Below are 18,699 nucleotides of genomic sequence, written 5' to 3' on the forward strand. Positions count from 1 at the left end.
AAAGGGGAAAGAGATGCCACATATTAGTAGCCAAGATAAGGTACCAATATTTAAACAACATAAAATGCTCAGTCCAGACAAAGAGAGATATCTCTGATGAGTCCAGTGCAAATACACACCCTCACATCTACTGTGGTCATCTAGAGAGCCATTTTGGTTGATTTTTTTCCCTCTCTGACCCCTCATCACCTCTCTATTCAGCCTCTCCCAAGCAGATCATGATGTCTGACTCAAGCTTTTGAACTCTCTGCATGTAAGTAGGTTTCAAAGTAAGCAAACAAGCTCCTACATCCCTTGCCTGTGTAGGTGTGTTCAGATATTTTTATTTATTAAAAACAAAATAAAAACATAATCTGATACAATTAAATATGTGTTTCAGAGAGTGGTCTGTGCAGAGAAATGCTTGCACCTGGTATCATAATTTATAATGTTTAAGAAACAAGTTGGCATTAAAAAAAATGAAATGACAACAGAGATAATAGGATCCAAAAGTCTCTCCCAAATTACTGAACAATAGAGAATTGGATAAGATCACTCAGGCTATTTTTCTAATATTTTAGAGTAGTAGTTGCCTGTTAAAGCCTTTGATCTCATAACTTTGCCAGCTGACAATAGATAAATAAGTGTTACAGACAATACAGCAAGAATGAAAACGGGTGCATTTTCTAGGGAGGCACTGAGATGTGAAGTGATAGGAGATTAAAGTATATGTGAAGGGCAAATTTTGCTCTCAGCTGTCTGAAGTACATGCAGACTTCTGAATATGGCCTATTGCAGGAGGATCAGCTAAAATTGTTGATTCAACAAATAGAGAAAAAAGCAGTTCTCCAGAGTAGGTTTTGTTGTTTTGTTTTGTTTTTTTTTTAATTCCCTGAGCTGGTGGGACACTTATTTGTTAGTCATGATATATAGTTAATAATGCTGAAGGAAAAGTGCAACTGTATAACAAAGCAACCGAAAAACTATCCTCTCCAGGAAGAAAAAGATGGAAAAGGAGACTCCCATTTTATATCTGTTCTTCTGGAGTGAAATAAAAGCTCATCAGGTCTGTAAGGCACCTTCTCAGAGTCTGGAAGGAACAGTGAGGCAGAACTCTGTGAAGCACGGGGTCTGGTGAAGGCTTGGGGGTCCTGAGCCCTCCAGACTCCAGTGACACAACCACAAGTGTGCCCAAAGGGACCGCGGAGGCTGCAGGTGGGTGTGCAACTACCTCAGCATCCTTTCCAGAAATATTAAGAGCTACAGATGAAGCAAATGGGAGATGATTGCAAAAGGCCACAGGTGGCCATTCCAAAGCCACCATAATTTTGTAGAAAAGGAGAGGTGGGAATCAGCAAGAGAACAGCTGGTAAACCAACTCTGCTTTCCTGTTCCACTGGCTGGTATATGAACTGCAGGCATTGGGCTAAAATAACAGATATTACTGACTTCTTGGCTTGATCAGTGCAGAAATACATTCTCCTGATGGACCTGGTCACAGTTTTCTGTAGGCAGTACTGTGTGTATTGAGGTGAATTAAATAGGCTGAAAGGAATACACCCATACATTTTAGCAGTTGTACAGGAAAACAAACTTTCCTTTTCCTCACACCAAAAAACACCAATAACACCCAGAAACAATATTCAACAAAGGTAGAGTGAGCTCCAGATACCAAGGCCCTAAGACCCTTGTTTGTCACCCCTGTGGGATTTTGCTGTGTGAGTGAAGTCCAACATAGAACTTGGCTCTGGACCAAACCCAAGGCCAGCAGAGCCTGAGTTTGTAGTTTTTTAAGAGATGAAATCCTGCCATATGTTTACCAGCGATATCATAATTGTCTGTGCATCCTCAGTCTGCTATGGATTTTGCAGCAGCTGTCAATAGCACTCATTCATCACGGGCCCAAGATAATTGAAGCACTCCATCTGCTGCAGGGCCACTATTACCAGCACTGATACTTGTGTCAGTAACTTACTGAAGGAGGGCCTGAACTTGCTCCTAGTGGGAAATCAATGGGAGGACTCCTGTTGGCAGAAGTGGAGGCAGCCCTAACCCTTTCAGTACTGGAAACCTGAGCGTCTGCTCAGCGTCCGATTCCACGGCACCATCCAGACCCGCTGTGCCCCTGGATCTCCGGATGGAAGCAAACAGAGGCACAGCTCTGCTGTGATCACACAGCCTTTGCAAACTGGTCCTGCAAGGCACTTTGGAGCATAAATCCCCACTGAGGGAAAGGGCAGGTACAGTAGAAAAAAGAACTGGGCTGAAGCAACACATGATGTCGGCTCACATGGACAAGAGAGGCAGAATTTAAGTTATGCACTCAGTTTAAAGCCTCTGCCTGCATAAACAGTCAGACATGTTTATGGGAAAATGCTAAAGGAATTAATCTGTTACTCAGCAACACTAATCAAGACTCTTACCCCATGCAGTTCACAAAGTCCTACATCCGTGCATACCTTTATATTCCTGTTCACAGTCAGCCCCATTCCATCTTCTGTCTGCTGTACAAACAGAAGGAAAAAACAAGGTCTGCAAAAGAAAACTGGCTATTGTGATAAAGCATTATTTTCTCTCACATAAAACTAATATTTTTTATCATTTGCAGTTTTCTTTTCTCCTATTTTTATCTACTTATTTTCTTGCAAGAACAAACTTTTGAAAACCAAGGCAAGCTATGACCTTTTTAACAGAGGGCAAAACAGAAGTTGTTGTCCTGCTGTTGTGAGCGCAGATGAGATCAAACTAGAACTTTAAATCAGAGCACCCTTGAACTTTCAAGGTCAGGTTCACCTCTAAAGTTTGCTGCTAAGGCAAGTCAAAGCCTGTGCTCAGATGGATGTGGATAGCTCCCACTGAGCTCAGACTGCCCTCCTTGATTGTCACGGTAATATTTTTGTTGTGTTTGTTTACTCCGGTGCAGGTTCTCAAGGATCTGACTTCATTTTCATTCTTTCCTGTTTGTACCCAGTATAAGAAAGGCCACTTTCTCAAATATATTTAGGTTCTCTTTGTGCACACAATGATGTAATAGCAGGAAAATGAGAACTTTAGTGAGGACAGCTGTCCCTGAAGTGTCACTTCAATGGCAAAAAACAAAGAGTGCTGAAGGTTCAAAGAAGATAACACTACAAGGTCTCAAAATACAAAGCAAAACCCAGTGATTTCTCTTTTCATCACAGGAGCAGAGAAAGTGAGGCCCCCTTCTTCTGGGCAGCGATTTAGATGTTTTTTAAAATGTTTTGTTGTTTGGTACATTCTAGACCTGAAAGGTTTCAACAGATAGACAGCATTTTTAAAATTGGATCAATGGGAATAGCAGAAAAGGGCAGCATGTGTTTGAATTTCCTGCCAGTGAAGTCCTCCAGAGTATTTTATAGTACCACAAGATGGAGGAAATTATATAAGATCTCTGTATTGAGATGATTGGAAAAACTGTAAGGGAAATTTCCTTTACAGTTGTCTTTGTCTTCTGTGGATGTCTCCTTATTTCTTTCAATACACCAGGAGTCAAGGTAGCTTTGGTTTTTTTTTAGCAAAATGGGCAGAGAGAAAAGTGAGAAGAAAAATCAACAGTGAGGAATAGTTCAATGAGTGGCTGAAGTCAAAATAGAGACAACCTAAAAAATTATAGACATATTCCACTGGTAAAGAGAAGCATTTCATATCAGAAGGAAGACATAAGATTATTTTTTATAAAATTTAATTTTTAGAAGAGACATAAAGAATCTGACTAAAAAAAGATACCTTTCTTTTCAATATTTAATGAGCCTTTATTTTTGTCCATCTACTTTCAGGACATGAAAACAAGCCTCTAACACAGGAACACACTCTCCAGCTGCAGTGTAACAGATGTGCAAACCATTAGTATCTGCCACCCATTCCAAGTCATTAAATCCGAAACCCTGCAGGAGGAGTCAAAGGTACCATCAGGGGACCTGTGGCAGTTATGGTGTTTCTGCTTAGCTGATTTCACTGGAAAGGGACAGTGCTTTACCTTGAGGCACAGAGGAGAGTAAGGAACCCAGATCTGGATTAAACATGGATGAAATTACTGTGAAAATGTAAGATGGAGTCATAAGATGTATTTTCTGATCCTCTTAGCATGGTAAAGGGGGGATAGATGGTATGTCACTGATGAGGGAAGGTGCAAATAGCATAATGGACTCAAAAACAGAGTTAGAACAGAGAAGACCCTGGGCCAAAATGCTGCAGTGTCTGGGGAAAAGGGCAGAGGCAGGATTCGATTCCTGAGATTTCAGCTCCAGCAGAGAAATGGATGGTCCAAGTTGGAGTCCAGAGAGTGTTTCTGTCCAGGCAGGCAGGGTCTGTGCCCACCAGCTGACCCAGGATTTGGGAACCACCTTGCCATTTGCATTCAGTGCCTCTCAAAAAAACCCTCATCACAAGGTAACCAGCACTGAAGAGGGACAGTCCAAGGATTGAATAGGAAGATGGATCTGCCCACAAGGGCAACAAAAGTGCAGGCTGGGGAGCTGAATCGTCAGAAATGCCCCTGGGCCCCTGTCCATTGAGAACACAGCCCTGGTGTGCACTGACACTGGACCTCAGCAGAACCTGACCAGAACAAGACCAAACACCTCAGGCACCTCCCAGAAAGCCAGACATCTTGGTTTGTCTCAAGCATATCCAGATCTCCTTCCCTCCTCAGAAGACACTGTTCCTCCTGGGAGAGAATTCCTCGATCTTCAGACGCCCAAATTCACAGCATTTTTGTAGGCTGCGTGGCATTCCAGCCAGCTGGCTTTCTGATGTCGCATGTGGGTGAGCTTTTGCTCACTCTCTTGCCATCTCTCTGCGAGCAGTGGGAGCCAGAGTGGGCCAAGTGTCACAGGCAATATGCAGAAGCAATTCCGGAAACTTTATTGTTCAGAAGTGGCACTCAGCCAGGAGAGGAGAAAGAGAAGAGCTCATAGTTGTGTGCTTGCACACACTGACAAAACTGCTACTGATGAATCAGAGAGAGAAATCTGGAGAGGTGACCTTGGGAGGTCACAGAAGACTCGTTTTTGCCAACAAATATGAACATTTGCAATCATGCTGTGGCCTGATGCCAGTCACTGTTTTATGTGCTATCTCATCAAAACATATGAATTTTCAATAGCTGTTTTAGAGTCCTACTTGCTGCGGCGTTATATCTCTCCCACTCCTACAGGTTTTGGATTGTACAGATACAAAAGCAGGGTATTGAGGAAAGCTGGCACTTGGGTTGGCATTGTTTCCCATGAACATTTTCCTGCATTCTGAAAATCGCCGACTGGTCAAGTGCCGGAAGGTCACTAAGCAACGTGGCAAAACTGATGACAGAAGGGAGGCAAAAAATCTCTGGAAAAATGAAACTCCTCCATTGTCCGGCCTGGAAGGTCAGAAATTGCCATTTTAAGATTGCTTGTGTTAAGGGAGGTTCACCCACCCTAGGTGTCAGCCCTTCAGAGAGAACTACTGTAAATATCGCCATCTGTGATGTTCCTGGTGAAGGACTCTGCTGATGTAAAGGTTATTACTCATTTATAAACATATGGCTGCTGTAATCCTTCATTCCTCTGTTCATAGTGGGATTTGGGTTTGATTGAGCGCCGTTTCAAAACAAAGATTTTTTTTTCCCTACTCAGCACTAAGGGGACATTTTCAGTTTGATTTATATTAATAAAAATAACAGCAACCCACTGTGGCAAATTCTTAAATCAATAGATGTGATTTGACTTAAAAAAAAAATCCCATTGAAAGTAGTTGGTCTGAAGGAGCACCACCCAGTGCAGCCTGAAATCAAATCTGCAGTGACTGAAAAAGATTGTGAACAAAAAGGCAGAAGATTCTGCTATTCATCTTTGTCCCAACTAAACAAAATAATACAATCTAACAGCAAATGTATGCTTTTCTGGCATTATTTCCATTTTGTAAATCCAGAGAGATAAAACACTGAGGTTTATAGTACGTGAGCTGACAGCATCTTTCAGTGATACTGTGATGGCGAAGGCTCTGAAAATGTGTTTTCAAACTATGGATTTTATTGCCTCTGTGTGTGATGTGTGAATACTTGAGCATATACGTGCCTTTCAAATGAGCCCTTTAGATCTAAGATCCCATTTCCTCCATATAGTCAACAAAGACCATAAAGCAATTTCTGTAGGAGCAAGAGTTCACATAGAAGACCTGAAAGCTAAAAATTCCCACCAAACCAGTTCAGACACAATGCACAGCTTACCAGTTGTCTGTCTGCTTCCAGGAGCAAAGGGACCAGTTCATCTGGCTTATTGTAAATGTCTAGCTCAGGCTGAGATGAACTGCTTCCTAAACTCCTTTGTCTTTGGGGAGAGTTTTATAAGGCCCTTGATTAAGAGTTTTGATGGCAGTAGAGCCTGTGTTTGCATGGCTATCCATGATATTATGCAAACTCTGGGGGAAAAAGTATTTTATTCATTGCTGCATTGAAATACCTTGCAGCAAACCACACCCCATCCTCAAATGGGCATGGCTGGATTCCACATAACATGCCATCTCTCTCTATACTTTTGACCAGCAGATTGAAAAAAATCAGAGCTACCAATACATGATCCTGTCTCCTGAGAAACAGTTTTCCTGATGGGGAATTCATCTGCCATATTTTAGATAGTGTCTAAAAAACCTTGTAGCTGATATTGCCTTGGATTACTCTAAAAGAATACTTTAGCACCCAGCCCACATTTCATCATTAATAATATTTATGTAATGCAGCTGCAAGGCTGAACAGCACATTACGTCACCTCAGCTGAATGAAGAGCAAGTTGCACTTTCTAGATCACAGCACTGCCATGTTTGCATTATGTATGCTGGAATTCAGTAATGAAAAAATTTAAATGATGGGATCAATTAATTCGGCTTCGGGACTTTTAAAATTAAGGTTGCAGGATGAAGATGAAAATGTACTTCAGCATTTCAGGGGTTTTAACGTTTTAATTTTTAAATCAACTTAGAAAATATTTCCTTTTTTGGAATGCTGAGCTAATTCTTTTTATATGTAATCTTTTGTTAAAACTAATTTGTGAGCCCCTGAAATACAGTTGAGAAAGTAATGGAATTTATTGAGGGATCCTCACGTCCATGAGAAAGCTTCAAATATGGAGATCTGATTTTTTTTTTTAATGTGAAAGTGTGTGATTTATGGCATCTGAACACCAAACTGCCAGTCCTTCCTGGATTGCTGTGAGATGGCATTTGCACTACAACAGAGCTCTCGGCACTTTCTTGAAGCAGAATTAAACATATCCATGCAGCTGGCAACTTCAGTTTCTGACAGAGCGTGTTAGATGTCCAGGTTTTGGAATGCTTTAGATGGTAACACCTAGTGTGCTGAAAAAATTCACCTCTACATGTTTGTGTTCTTCCTCTAATCCACATCATGTAGTCTTTGAGCACACAGGTTTTCACCCTTGCTACATGCCTGGAAGACATTTATTAATTGCAGCTACTTGAATGGAACAGAATAGAAGCACAGAGAGAATAAATGACTTGGCAGAGTCAGAAATAGAATCAAGATTTCCTAAAACCCATTCCAGTGCCTCAACCACAAACCCATTCCTGGGAAAAGACCAGAAGTGTACCATACCTTTTTTTCCCCCAAATTTAATCCATTAAATCACTGCAAAAAGGTCTGTGGACATTCTTGCTTCAGTTAAAATAGTAGCATAATTCAGCTTATCTTGAACCTGTTCCCAACAGGCTTGAGACAAATCAAAACATCTGTGCAGAGCAGGTATTAGCTTTATTTTTAAGCCCAGTGTTTAACTGTTGATGATTTCTCATGCCCAGAGTTACGGGTCAGAAGAATTCAGACCTGCTTCTCACACCTTGTAAAATTCAAAGATACTCAGATTTAGGGACTTTTATTCAATTAATAATCACAAGCAGACTGTTTCTTGCAGTTTTGCTTCTCTATGAATTTTAGCATTAAGCTTTTAGCTACAATCACGCTCCACAAAGCTCAGAAAATTGTCTGTTGTTTTAAACTCATTGTTTAAGAGTTTTTACAAAACAGCTCCAGAGGCAGTTTCACCATTCCGAGGCACTATGACTGGCAAAAATACCTGCAGTACTTCTTTTCGTTTTCTCCCCCAAAATTCCCTAATAAACACTAGAAGTGAGTTTGCCAAGTCTGTACTTACAGGCGTAATCTCCTATTGACACATGTATAAATTACAAGGGCAGAAGCACTATCCAGTCACAGGGTAACGCTCTATCAGTGAGATTTCTGGGATTTTTGAGCAGTGTACTCTGTATATGGCAACTGCTGGCTAGTGTTTGCCTATTCTTCACTTGCTTAAAACCTCTGGTTTTGTCTTGAGGGTCCACGTAAGGTCAACTTCCCACCCCCCAACAGTGGCATAGAAAACTGCTCTGAAGGTGGAAGAAAATGCCTCTCCTCACTGAGCAGCCAGTGTTGATAAAACAGCTCTCTGTTGGAATAGCTCTAAGGGCAAACAGTGAGGAGGTTTACCCATTCAAACAAAGTTAAGAGGGAGCAAATTCTCTTAAAGATGTACCTGTGTCTGAGATCTTTGTTTCGTTTTCAGTTACTTGATAGAAAATAAAGATAAAGCCAAGAGCAGGCTGCATTGAAAAAATCCTCTCTGCTCCTGAAAATATTTCCTTTGTGCTCAAGAGAGAAACATAAGAGAAGGCCACTTTAGCTAAACTTGTAATAATAATTTTTAAAAATAAATAACAAACTCTTATATGTACATATATACACACTGAGCCCTTTTTAACCTTTGCTTTCTCACTGTTTCTAGAAAAGAACAAGAATGGGGAAAGTACATGTTTTGCCATGTCTAATTTACTCCCTTTTTTGGGGTCAGGTCTCAAGAGAAAACAATCCAAGGTGAAGCTGTATGATTTGTAAACACAAGATGGTGGTTGTATCATAAAATCTGCATATAATTTTGTCACCTGTTTCTACTTGCTTGTCCTCTCCTGGGGTGTCTGGTGGCATCTATGGCAATATGTCCACAAAGACTTTCCTAAAAACATGTCCACAAAGACTTTCCTAAAAACATGTCCACTGATAAAGTAGGACTGTGGGGTTTTCTTAGAGCTTGGGGATGAGATTTGACAGGTTGGTCCAGTTTCAAATTTAGACAAGGGCCAAACTGGAAATTCAAGATGCTGTTGGGAGAGGACCACAAACGAGGAACGAGCTGAGCCTGAAACATGGGGGCAACTCAGAACTGCCTCTGCCACACACATCAGGATCAAATAATGACTCAGAGCTCCCTGAAAGAGATGCAAGTCAGGAGCCTGTCCCACACAAACACACCTCCTCCTGCTTCCAGAGATGTGTCCTTTGAAGTAGATGTCCTGAAATTCATGTGTAGATTCCCAGGGATGTGAACAATGGCTCGACGTGCAGCTCTTGTTTAAAGGGGAGGAAGAGAAATCCTGAAATCCCCTGTAACTCCTCCAGCCTCAGCTTCAGCTGGCTTTACATTTTCTGCTGTTTGAAGCTGAAGGGCTTCTCTCTGCTGCCCATCAGCAGACTGGCCTTATGGCCTCCTCCATGCAGCCATCTCACACCGAGGCGCTGCTCTTCTCCCAGGCGCTGCTCTGGGCTGACTCGACAGGCGAGGCGTGCTCAGCAGAACCATGCTGTAGACTACACATCTTGCTATCTGGGAGCCAAATCATCAAGTGCATGGAAAGGCAAACTGGCTTTTGTGAATGTTTCTGGGGTGGCCTTGGGGCTGTCAGGACAGCATCCTCCTCCATCATGTTCCCCAGTCACTGCCTGGCCACAGGCAGGGAGTAGTTTCTGCTGCTTCAGCCCAAACCCAGCAAACCCATGGTGATCGACAGTGTGGAGATGTGCTCTGTATTGGGTGCCTGGGCTCACTCTGACCCTGCAGTTCTCCAGTGTATTTCCATGGATGGGTCCTGCATCATGAACTTCATCTCTTGCACCAAGATCTCTTCAGTGAAGCTTTTCCATGTCTGCCTGGCTGACCCTGCTCTCCCACTGCAAGAAGGCATCCTGGTGTCCTTCCAGTGCATATTCTCAGGTTAACAGGTTCTTACACAACCTGACTATTTCTTTGCTTGCCTCCCAGGTGGCATTGGCCATGGTGAGGAGTTCAGACTACTCAGTGAGAGCAGGACCTCATCAGAAGAGGCAGTGCAGGCAGAAAACTTCACCTTCTCCAGAGCTATGAGCTCATTCGCAGAGATAGAGCACTTAAAATGAATTAGTGTATTCCAACACAGCAAAAGCTATAAATAGAGTGCTTATAAATAAACCAGTTTTGTCCCTTGCTCAGGCACCAATTCAGCAGTCTCTTCCTCCTTGTCTAGCACAAGCACATACTTACATCCCGCTGATTGCAATGGGATAAGGCACTTGCTTTCAATTAGGCATGTTTTGCTTAATGTAAGCCATAATGCTAAATCTATCCAGGTATCAGCCCTTCTTTCCTGTTAAATCAATAGTGCTTAGAAGCCTAACTCCCCACTGTGAATCCAGATTTTACATTTTTGGACAACTTCTATGTTTTATGAATAAGAGGTAGATATTTCCTGTTTCAAACGCTTCTGTTTGCCGTTTCTGAGGGACTACCCTTCCCTGCATAAGGGAGCCACTATTTGCACAGACCATCTTTCTTATTCCAGCACATGAACAGCCTCCTGATGTTGTGAAAGAGAAAACATCACAACTGTTAGCAAAACTGCTGAAACAAGGTTTAATTTGAAAGAAAATGGGTGCAGTTATTACATATATGTAAGCAACTCTAAACAGAGGACTCTATCGTAGCAAACACATTTTGACAGGCCAAATCTAAAAACCCTGAATCTTTCAGAGATGTGCTTTTCTGGATTGGCAAGAAGAGCCAGAACATATGGCTCAAACACATCTGCTTGGCCAGATGCCCTGAGGACAGTGTAGGCATACCCAAGGAAGTGGCCAAATGTTTGATATTATCCCATGCAAACTTGGACACAGGTTCATGCCACCACCCAGACCAACTAGGCCCAGAGTGAAAATATCCACCAGATATCATTATGCAGATGCTTAACATCCCCAAATTGTACTCTGTGAGCCTATAAACAGTTTTTTATAGTGACTCAGTGACTCAGGCAGGGAGCCTGGTGTGAGTGGACAGAACCATAATTTGCACCATAATTTCAGTTCTAACACACCAGCTCTACTGATCTGATTTTGCAGTTTAAGTCTAGCTTGAAATCTTATACTGACACACAGAAATACCTGAGGTAAGAAATTACCTTAAATACAGCCGTTATTTACCTGCAAATTGCAAACATGGTTTTGCCCTTGCTGTGTTTGCTAGCTCAAGAAATGTCATGTGGATATGTGAGACGCCTCTGAGCGCCTGTCATCAGGTCACTGGCCTCTCCAATGAGTCTCGCTGCCTCTTTAACCATTTTCTCCTTGGCTGCTCTTTTACATCAGAGTGCAAAGCTTTTTCCTCACAGAAGTGCTGTGTGTTCCTGCTTACCACCCTCTGAGCATTTTATTTTCTTTAAATTTAGCTGCAAGCTCATTTTCTTTGCTTATTTTCACATGCTTTCTGTACATGCACCGAAAATACAATCATCAGTGCTTTGTTTTGTTTTTAAATACAGCAGCTAGTTCCAGAATAAGCTGGTGCAAGCAAATGAAAAATCTCCCACATTTATATCAGCTGTGCAACAGACCCACGGGCTGAAAGCAGAGCAATGCCCAACACCAAGATAAGACATTGGCTTTTGAAATGGCCTTTTTCTCCAGCCTTAACAACTAGTTCTTCTAATTCAACCTTAGCACTGGGAAGAATATCATTGTTTTAAGGGATTCTGACATAATTAATATCATATATTAAGCTTAATGCTGGGGCTGAATTTATACACAATTAAGTCACACATGTTAAAAAAAAATCCCTTTCCCTACTGAGATGCCAGGATGTGTCAATCTTCAGGTTGCAGAGCAAGACTTTTGCCAGGGCAAGTGAAGCAAATTCTTTTTTATTTCAATCTCTTTAAATGACAGAGGTCTCTGTATTTGCATGAACACAGGGTAGGAATGGTTTCAGTATCCTGTGGGCTGTCAAATGACAACTGTTGGACTCTTCCACCCTGCCTCTGAAACTTTCTGAGCACAAAAATCTCTAAGCACAAAACATTCTGCAGAGCCCCCTTGTCTTCTGTAGGGTTTGAGGGAGCTGTTAGGTTCAACTGTGCACCCCACCGGGCAAAATCAACCCCATTTCTTGCTGAAGGTTTCTCCTGTCTCTTGTTAAAAAGCAGCACAGAAAGCAGTTTTAGGTTTTTCATATCTGAGTAGTTTCAGAGAAATCCAACCTACAGCAGCATTTCTGAGTCCATCCTGGCGTCCCAGGATCTTGTTCTATACTTACGTTCACTTTAAGAACACAAGGCCTTCATATTTGTCCTCACAAGGGAAATAATTTCTTTTGTAGCTTTTTTTTTTTAAGGAGAATGGTAAGAACATTGAAAACAGCAGAAAATTTCATTTTATCTTGGTCAATGCTCAAAAAAATCTTACCCTTTAAAATAAATTTGTAGTATCTTCCAGCCATGGTGTCTGGAGATGCCTAAAGAATCTGCCAATGTCACCAGGACCTTAAGAACAAACACATTCATCTTGAAAGAAGACAGATTAAAATAAAGGGGCAAACTCTACTCCCACAGAAATTTACCCAGCAGAAACATTTCTAAAGCACCAAACAAACACTGCAGTGGCTGAGTCCTCAAATATTCTGTATTAAGTACTGTCTCTGGAGAGGTGCTTAAAAATTCATAATATGGTGTATCTATTGATGTATTTAACGGAACTCTGGAGTAAGGAAGTAGAACTCTCCACCACTGTCAAGATAACACTGCCAAATTTTCCTTTGGATCTGTACACCTCCAGATGAAAACCTGAGTTCCCTAGGGGCCCAGATATTATAGTTGGAGCTGACAGCTTGGATCTCTATTGTGAGTAATTATTCATGATATTAGCAGTTCTTTCCTCTTAAGGCAAGCATGTGAAATATTACATCTTCACTCAGATTTCCTGCAATAACCTGATACATAACTCAATATTAGGAGACATTCATCAGCAAAAACAAACGTGTAAGTGTTAGTGCAGCAGTATAATATAACAGAACTCGATACCAGGATGTAGCTGCTGAAATGAACTTGCAAAAAATAGCAACTATATAGACATTACATCAAGTGAGGAGCCTTTTAGGGAAAGCAGAGAGATACATGCACTGTGAGCCTTTCTTGCTATATATCACATCTTTCCTCTGCATGAGAGAAGTTCAGCTTCAGAATAGAACTGCACTCTCTATTGCACTGTGAAAATATTTGCCCTTTTCTTATCTGTTACCCCAGTCTAACACTGTCAATAACCTAATTGTTGAATATATGGGAGTGAGCTGTGGGTTGCTATTGAAATGCTTCCCCTGAAGATCTGATATCAAACATGCAAGAAGAGGGAGTTTGAGCCCTGCTTTGGAACAAGGCAAAGCTCCTCCTTGGGTCATGGTTTTCCACTTATGTGACTCCTAGCTCAGAATTTACCCCTCAGGAGTAGTGAGGCATGAAGAGAGGACACGTGCAGGGGACATGCACTACACACACCTAAAATGAAAGCAAATTTTAGTCATAAGGGAGTCTCAGCTTGAATAAAGTGGAAATTAAATTAACTGCCATTATTCTCTGCATTTAACCAAAACCTGACTGTACCTAAAAGGCTCTGAATGAGCTACATTCTTATATGTTAATTCCATATTCTTGTATGTTAAATCTTATCATATTCTTATGTTAAATTCTTAATCTTATATGTTAAATATGTTAATTACTTCACCCTGAGCAAATGGACAAGGATGCAGTTGATGATTTGACTTCAAAACTTTTGATTCAGGTTTCACTGTGTAATCATCTTGCAGAGCGTAGGCTCTTTCTGCTCGCTCAGGCCCACGTTATGGAGGCTTTGAAACACAAAGAGCAGTAAAGACTGAGTGAAAACCCTTCTAACTTCAACATCTGAGTGACCCTGTTCTTCTTCTGAAAAGGAGATTGAGGTTTAAAAGCAAATTCTGCCCTGTGGTCTATACAAATTTAAGTAATCATAGGCACATATAATGAGCAGCTGTAAAATCCTAAAAAATCAAGCTTCTTTTCCCAGCAAAAGAGGAACAGTTCTACAGTGCTATTTAATTTATACTTTTCCAGATGTGTTTGAAAATAAGGGTTATAGTCTATAGTTCCTACCTGCACTGGATAACTTTATATGGCATCTGCTTTTCCAGAATGCAACAATCCCTGAAATACCCAAGGAAGTCTAAAGTCTCAAGAGGTCACAATACAAAAGAGTTTGACCAGAATTAGCACAAGGTTCTGCAGCACCACCTGTAAAATCACATATTCCTGGAACTAGGATGAAGGGCAGGAGCATGAGGTAGACTTTTTCATGGCAAACAATGCTCCAGAAAAGGTGGATGCACCAGGGATGGGGGCAGATCTGGACTTGTTGATCAGCAATGGTGAAAGGAGAGGGGGTAGTTGTGCCTTCTTCTTCCTAAGAGGGATGTTTCCCTTTCCAAGCAGGAAAGCTTCTACAGCTCCATCCTGCCAGGAACAGCAGCACCCAGTCCAGCACTTTGGGACTCTGGCACAAGCAAAGTGGACAATGGGACCCTGGCAGCCCTTGGCAGCCCTGCCATAGGCAAGTGTATGCTTTGTTGACCCCAGATGAATTCACAATACTGCTCTGAAGAGGGTAAGATTTTTTCACACAATTACAAATGGAAAGATTGAAGAAATTCCTTATGACTTATCTTGTGGCTAGTGGCAGGAATAAAATGTGCACTTCCTGCCTGAAAGCCATGCCTTTACCCATAAGGCCACCCTCGCGTCCCACTGACATAGCTGAAGAATTACATTGGATGAGTCACCAGTAACTATTTATATTTGAGGACTTAGAGCACTTGCTGTTAACCAGAACACAGAAGTTGTGCTGGGCTGATGCAGAGAACAACTTGTGGATGCCCAGGGAAGGTCTCACTTGCATTTCCAATCTGTCCTCCCACACTATCTTTGTCATAGGGCAACAAGTAGCACAGTGGCATTTTATGTGTTGATTTTTTTCCCCACCCACTCTGATTTCTGCCTCCAATTTGACCTTTTGTTTGCCAGAGATGTCCACTGAAAAGGGAACTGGGTCACCACACCGTGAGAGGCAACTGGGTTCTACATCATGGAAGACCAAATATTTTGATGGGCAGAAGTTCAGTGGTCCCCAAGACACTTTCCCACATATTTTCTACTACAGCTCAAAAGGGGAGCTGAAAGATTTTTATGGTCCATTTTATTCAAAAAGATCCCATGGATTCTTGCAACATTTTGGTCTACAAAGAATTAAACTAGCAAAATATGTATGTGCACAGACTACGCCTTTGGGTGCTGTAAACCTGAATAATATTCTGTAATTCCCATCCACTGGCAATACAATCCTCTCCCAGTGGCGAATTTACTATGACCTTTGCAGATTAGGTTAAAAAGTCCAGATTCAAATGTAAGAATAAATAATTGAGCATTATTTCAAAAGCTATAAGAAGGCTATAATCGATTATTAAGGTAGGTTTAATACATGGTGATTCAGTTGTTAGAGCCCAACAGGTTTCATTTAACCAGAGCTCACAAACATCTATTTCATTTCCTTTTGACGTGCTTATAACCATCTATAATTATTATGTATGTAACACTCTCATAAATCCACTGACTCTGTATTAAACCTCTCTGAACCCTTTCTAAGTGGAATCTTAATACCAAGGGTGAGAAAGGTACTCCATTAAGGAAATAGACCCAGGTATTAGGAAACATCCAACATTAACAATTTCAAGTGCACGCGAAAGAAGAGCAGTGTTTTGCCAGTTGTGTGCAACTATGTGTGCAAAGCATATTCTAATGAAATTGGGAGAGAAATCAATACCTATATTCTGAAAACAGTGAACTGCAGAGCAGTTGATAGCTACATGCTGCCCTATTAATATCTGCCTCACTGCATATGCCTATTAGTATGTGTCTTAGTTTCGTTCTTTCAAATAAATTATCTTTTCTAGGTTTTTGCTAGCTTCAAAATAATAATAATGAAAACATAGATATGTATCTCTAAACATACATCAAGAAATAGGCCAAATCTTGCTCTTCACTGCAGCCATTATCCTGAAAGTGAAATTTGAGCACTGTGTAGTAAAAGCACAGTACTATCTTGGAAAGAAGTTTGCATGGCAGCAGCCACACTGCCTTAATAAAATGCAAGTTTTGTCTCTTCCACATGCAAATTTTTTCCCATAGACTTCAGTGGCCAGAAACTCTAACACAATTTGAGTATTTTGAAAAGAAACTAAAAGATGGATTAATGCAAAAGTGAAGTGCTCAGACTCTTTTGCATGGGCTTGCACACTGGATTGTCTGCAGAAGCGTTACTCAATCTTTCTGACTCCCTGAGGAAGGAAAACAAGGAGGCATTTTCATTTTTCAGAGATGCATTTATGCTGTATAATCCTGGGCAAGGATCACTCCAGCATGATTGTTTAATCATTTCTTTAAAACAATGCAAATGGAAGGCAAAGTTATTTTGATTCACCACAAGCTGAAAGGCCTTGGCTGAGATTTCATAGCAGACAATAGAAGAAAGACTGCAAAGAGATAACAAGGAAAACATGATTAAATCACAGAAGTGACATAAAATCAATAGAAGGAGGCAAGGATCAATAATTCTTTGCTCTGAGTAACAGTCAGTAGCACTTGTACTATTTTTCAGATTTTTCCAAGATTATTTCCTGTTTGATTTGTGTAGACAGAGACTTTCTTTACAATATTGCTCTTTTAGCATTTTTATTAAGACTATTTTGTAGATATTTATTGCCTATTCATTTGGGCTGGCCTATACAGGAGCCTATGACTAATCACAAAAGAACAAGATAGAGCAATTATTTAAGAAAAGTTAATGTGACTTCACAGCCATAGTAAAAGGGAATTTTCAGCTTTTCATAGCTGTATAGTGGATTTCATCTAGTTCTTCATTTATTGTGTCGGTTCACAGTATTTGTTGCTAAATGTCCAGAAGACATCAACCATCCATTAAATCCAGGCATTCCAAAACAGAGCAGATGAAGCAGAGATTCACCACCATGGAGTCAGAAGGATCTATTGCATTTATGCTGGGTTGAAGGAGGAAGAGGACCAGACAAATTGCATTCTGCAAATTGCCTGAATTTTAGAAGCCCATCACAGACCTGGAAGCTTATCTCTCAAGTTTTCCTAAAAATAATGCCTGTTACAAAGCAGCCCAAGCCTATACAATATTCCTGAAATAGCAGAATAAAATAACAGAAATAAAACCTGCAGAGATGCAGACCCACAGCACCGTCAGTTCATTCCATGGTGTATCAAGAAGAGAATATAAATGGTCCTAGTCCTGGGTTAACAATTAACACAGTGCTAAGCCCCAGCCCCTGACAACTCTTCCTGTATCTGATTGCCACTGGGTCTAAGGATGTAACTGCCCAAATGTTGTGCCCCCACTTTGGTGTCACTGGAAAGCCATAAGGTGGTTGTGCAACATCCACAATCCTAAAATTTCAATGTCAGCTTTCATAACTATCCTCTGTGGGGTTACCTTACTGTACCAGCAGCTTTGACAGTAAAAAATTCATCTGTCAGGCTAGAGAAAACACAAGTCTGGACTGCAAACCTTAGCAGGTAAAGAAAAAGTTGTTTTACTTTGCAATCAAATGCTTTTTCTCTTAGGTTTCATTCTAGTCTGGTTTTCTTTGGATCATCAAAGTTTATTTAGGACAAAGGATAATGGCTTTAAACTCAAAGAGGGCAGGTTTAGATTAGATATTAGGAAGGAATTCTCTACTGTGAGGGTGGTGAGGCACTGGCACAGGCTGCCCAGAGAAGCTGTGGGTGCCCCAACCCTGGAAGTGTTCAAGGCCACATTGGATGGGGCTTGGAGCAACCTGGGATAGTGGAAGGTGTCCCTGCCCATGGCAGGGGGGTTGGAACTTGATGATCTTTATGGTCCCTTCCAACCAATATCATTTTATGATTCTGTTATTTTTTCTTCCTTATGAGTATAGGAAATTATGAAGTGCTGACCTGGATGACTCTCTTAGCTGATATTTAAAAATATTTATATTTGCACATCAGACCCCAGTGCAGTTTCACTTGTTTTACCGCAGTGGAATCAGGAATTTGTCCCAAGTACTTGGTAAAGTCAGGGTAGTTGGTAAGATTAAGCTGCTTTATGTCCCAGGAGGATTTTAGCTCTTACATTTAAAACCTGTGAAGAACCAGCTCAGTTCATTTTCATGTCTTTCTCCCACAACAATTACTGAAAGAGCTTCACTTCACATAGAGCAGCTTGAAGTGGGAAAAACACCATGACCAAGAGGTCTCCCCAAAAGCAGTGAGATGTACAAAGGTATTACCTTCAAGTACATCCTACCTATAATTATCTCCCAACTCTTGTGTTCATTCCCTCAGGTGCTTTGACTTCAACTACTTTCAAATACACCTGATAGTATAGTGATAAGCTTACTAAAATTGCAATTAATGGAGTTCTTCACAATCTGCCCTTGTTCCTCTGTCCAGATGAAGCAGAAAACTACTCAACAGAGCACACTCTGACTTTTCTGGAGGTGGCAGAAATTTAGA

This window comes from Anomalospiza imberbis, chromosome 1 (genome assembly GCF_031753505.1).
Source record: "Anomalospiza imberbis isolate Cuckoo-Finch-1a 21T00152 chromosome 1, ASM3175350v1, whole genome shotgun sequence".
NCBI classification, from domain to species: domain Eukaryota; kingdom Metazoa; phylum Chordata; class Aves; order Passeriformes; family Viduidae; genus Anomalospiza; species Anomalospiza imberbis.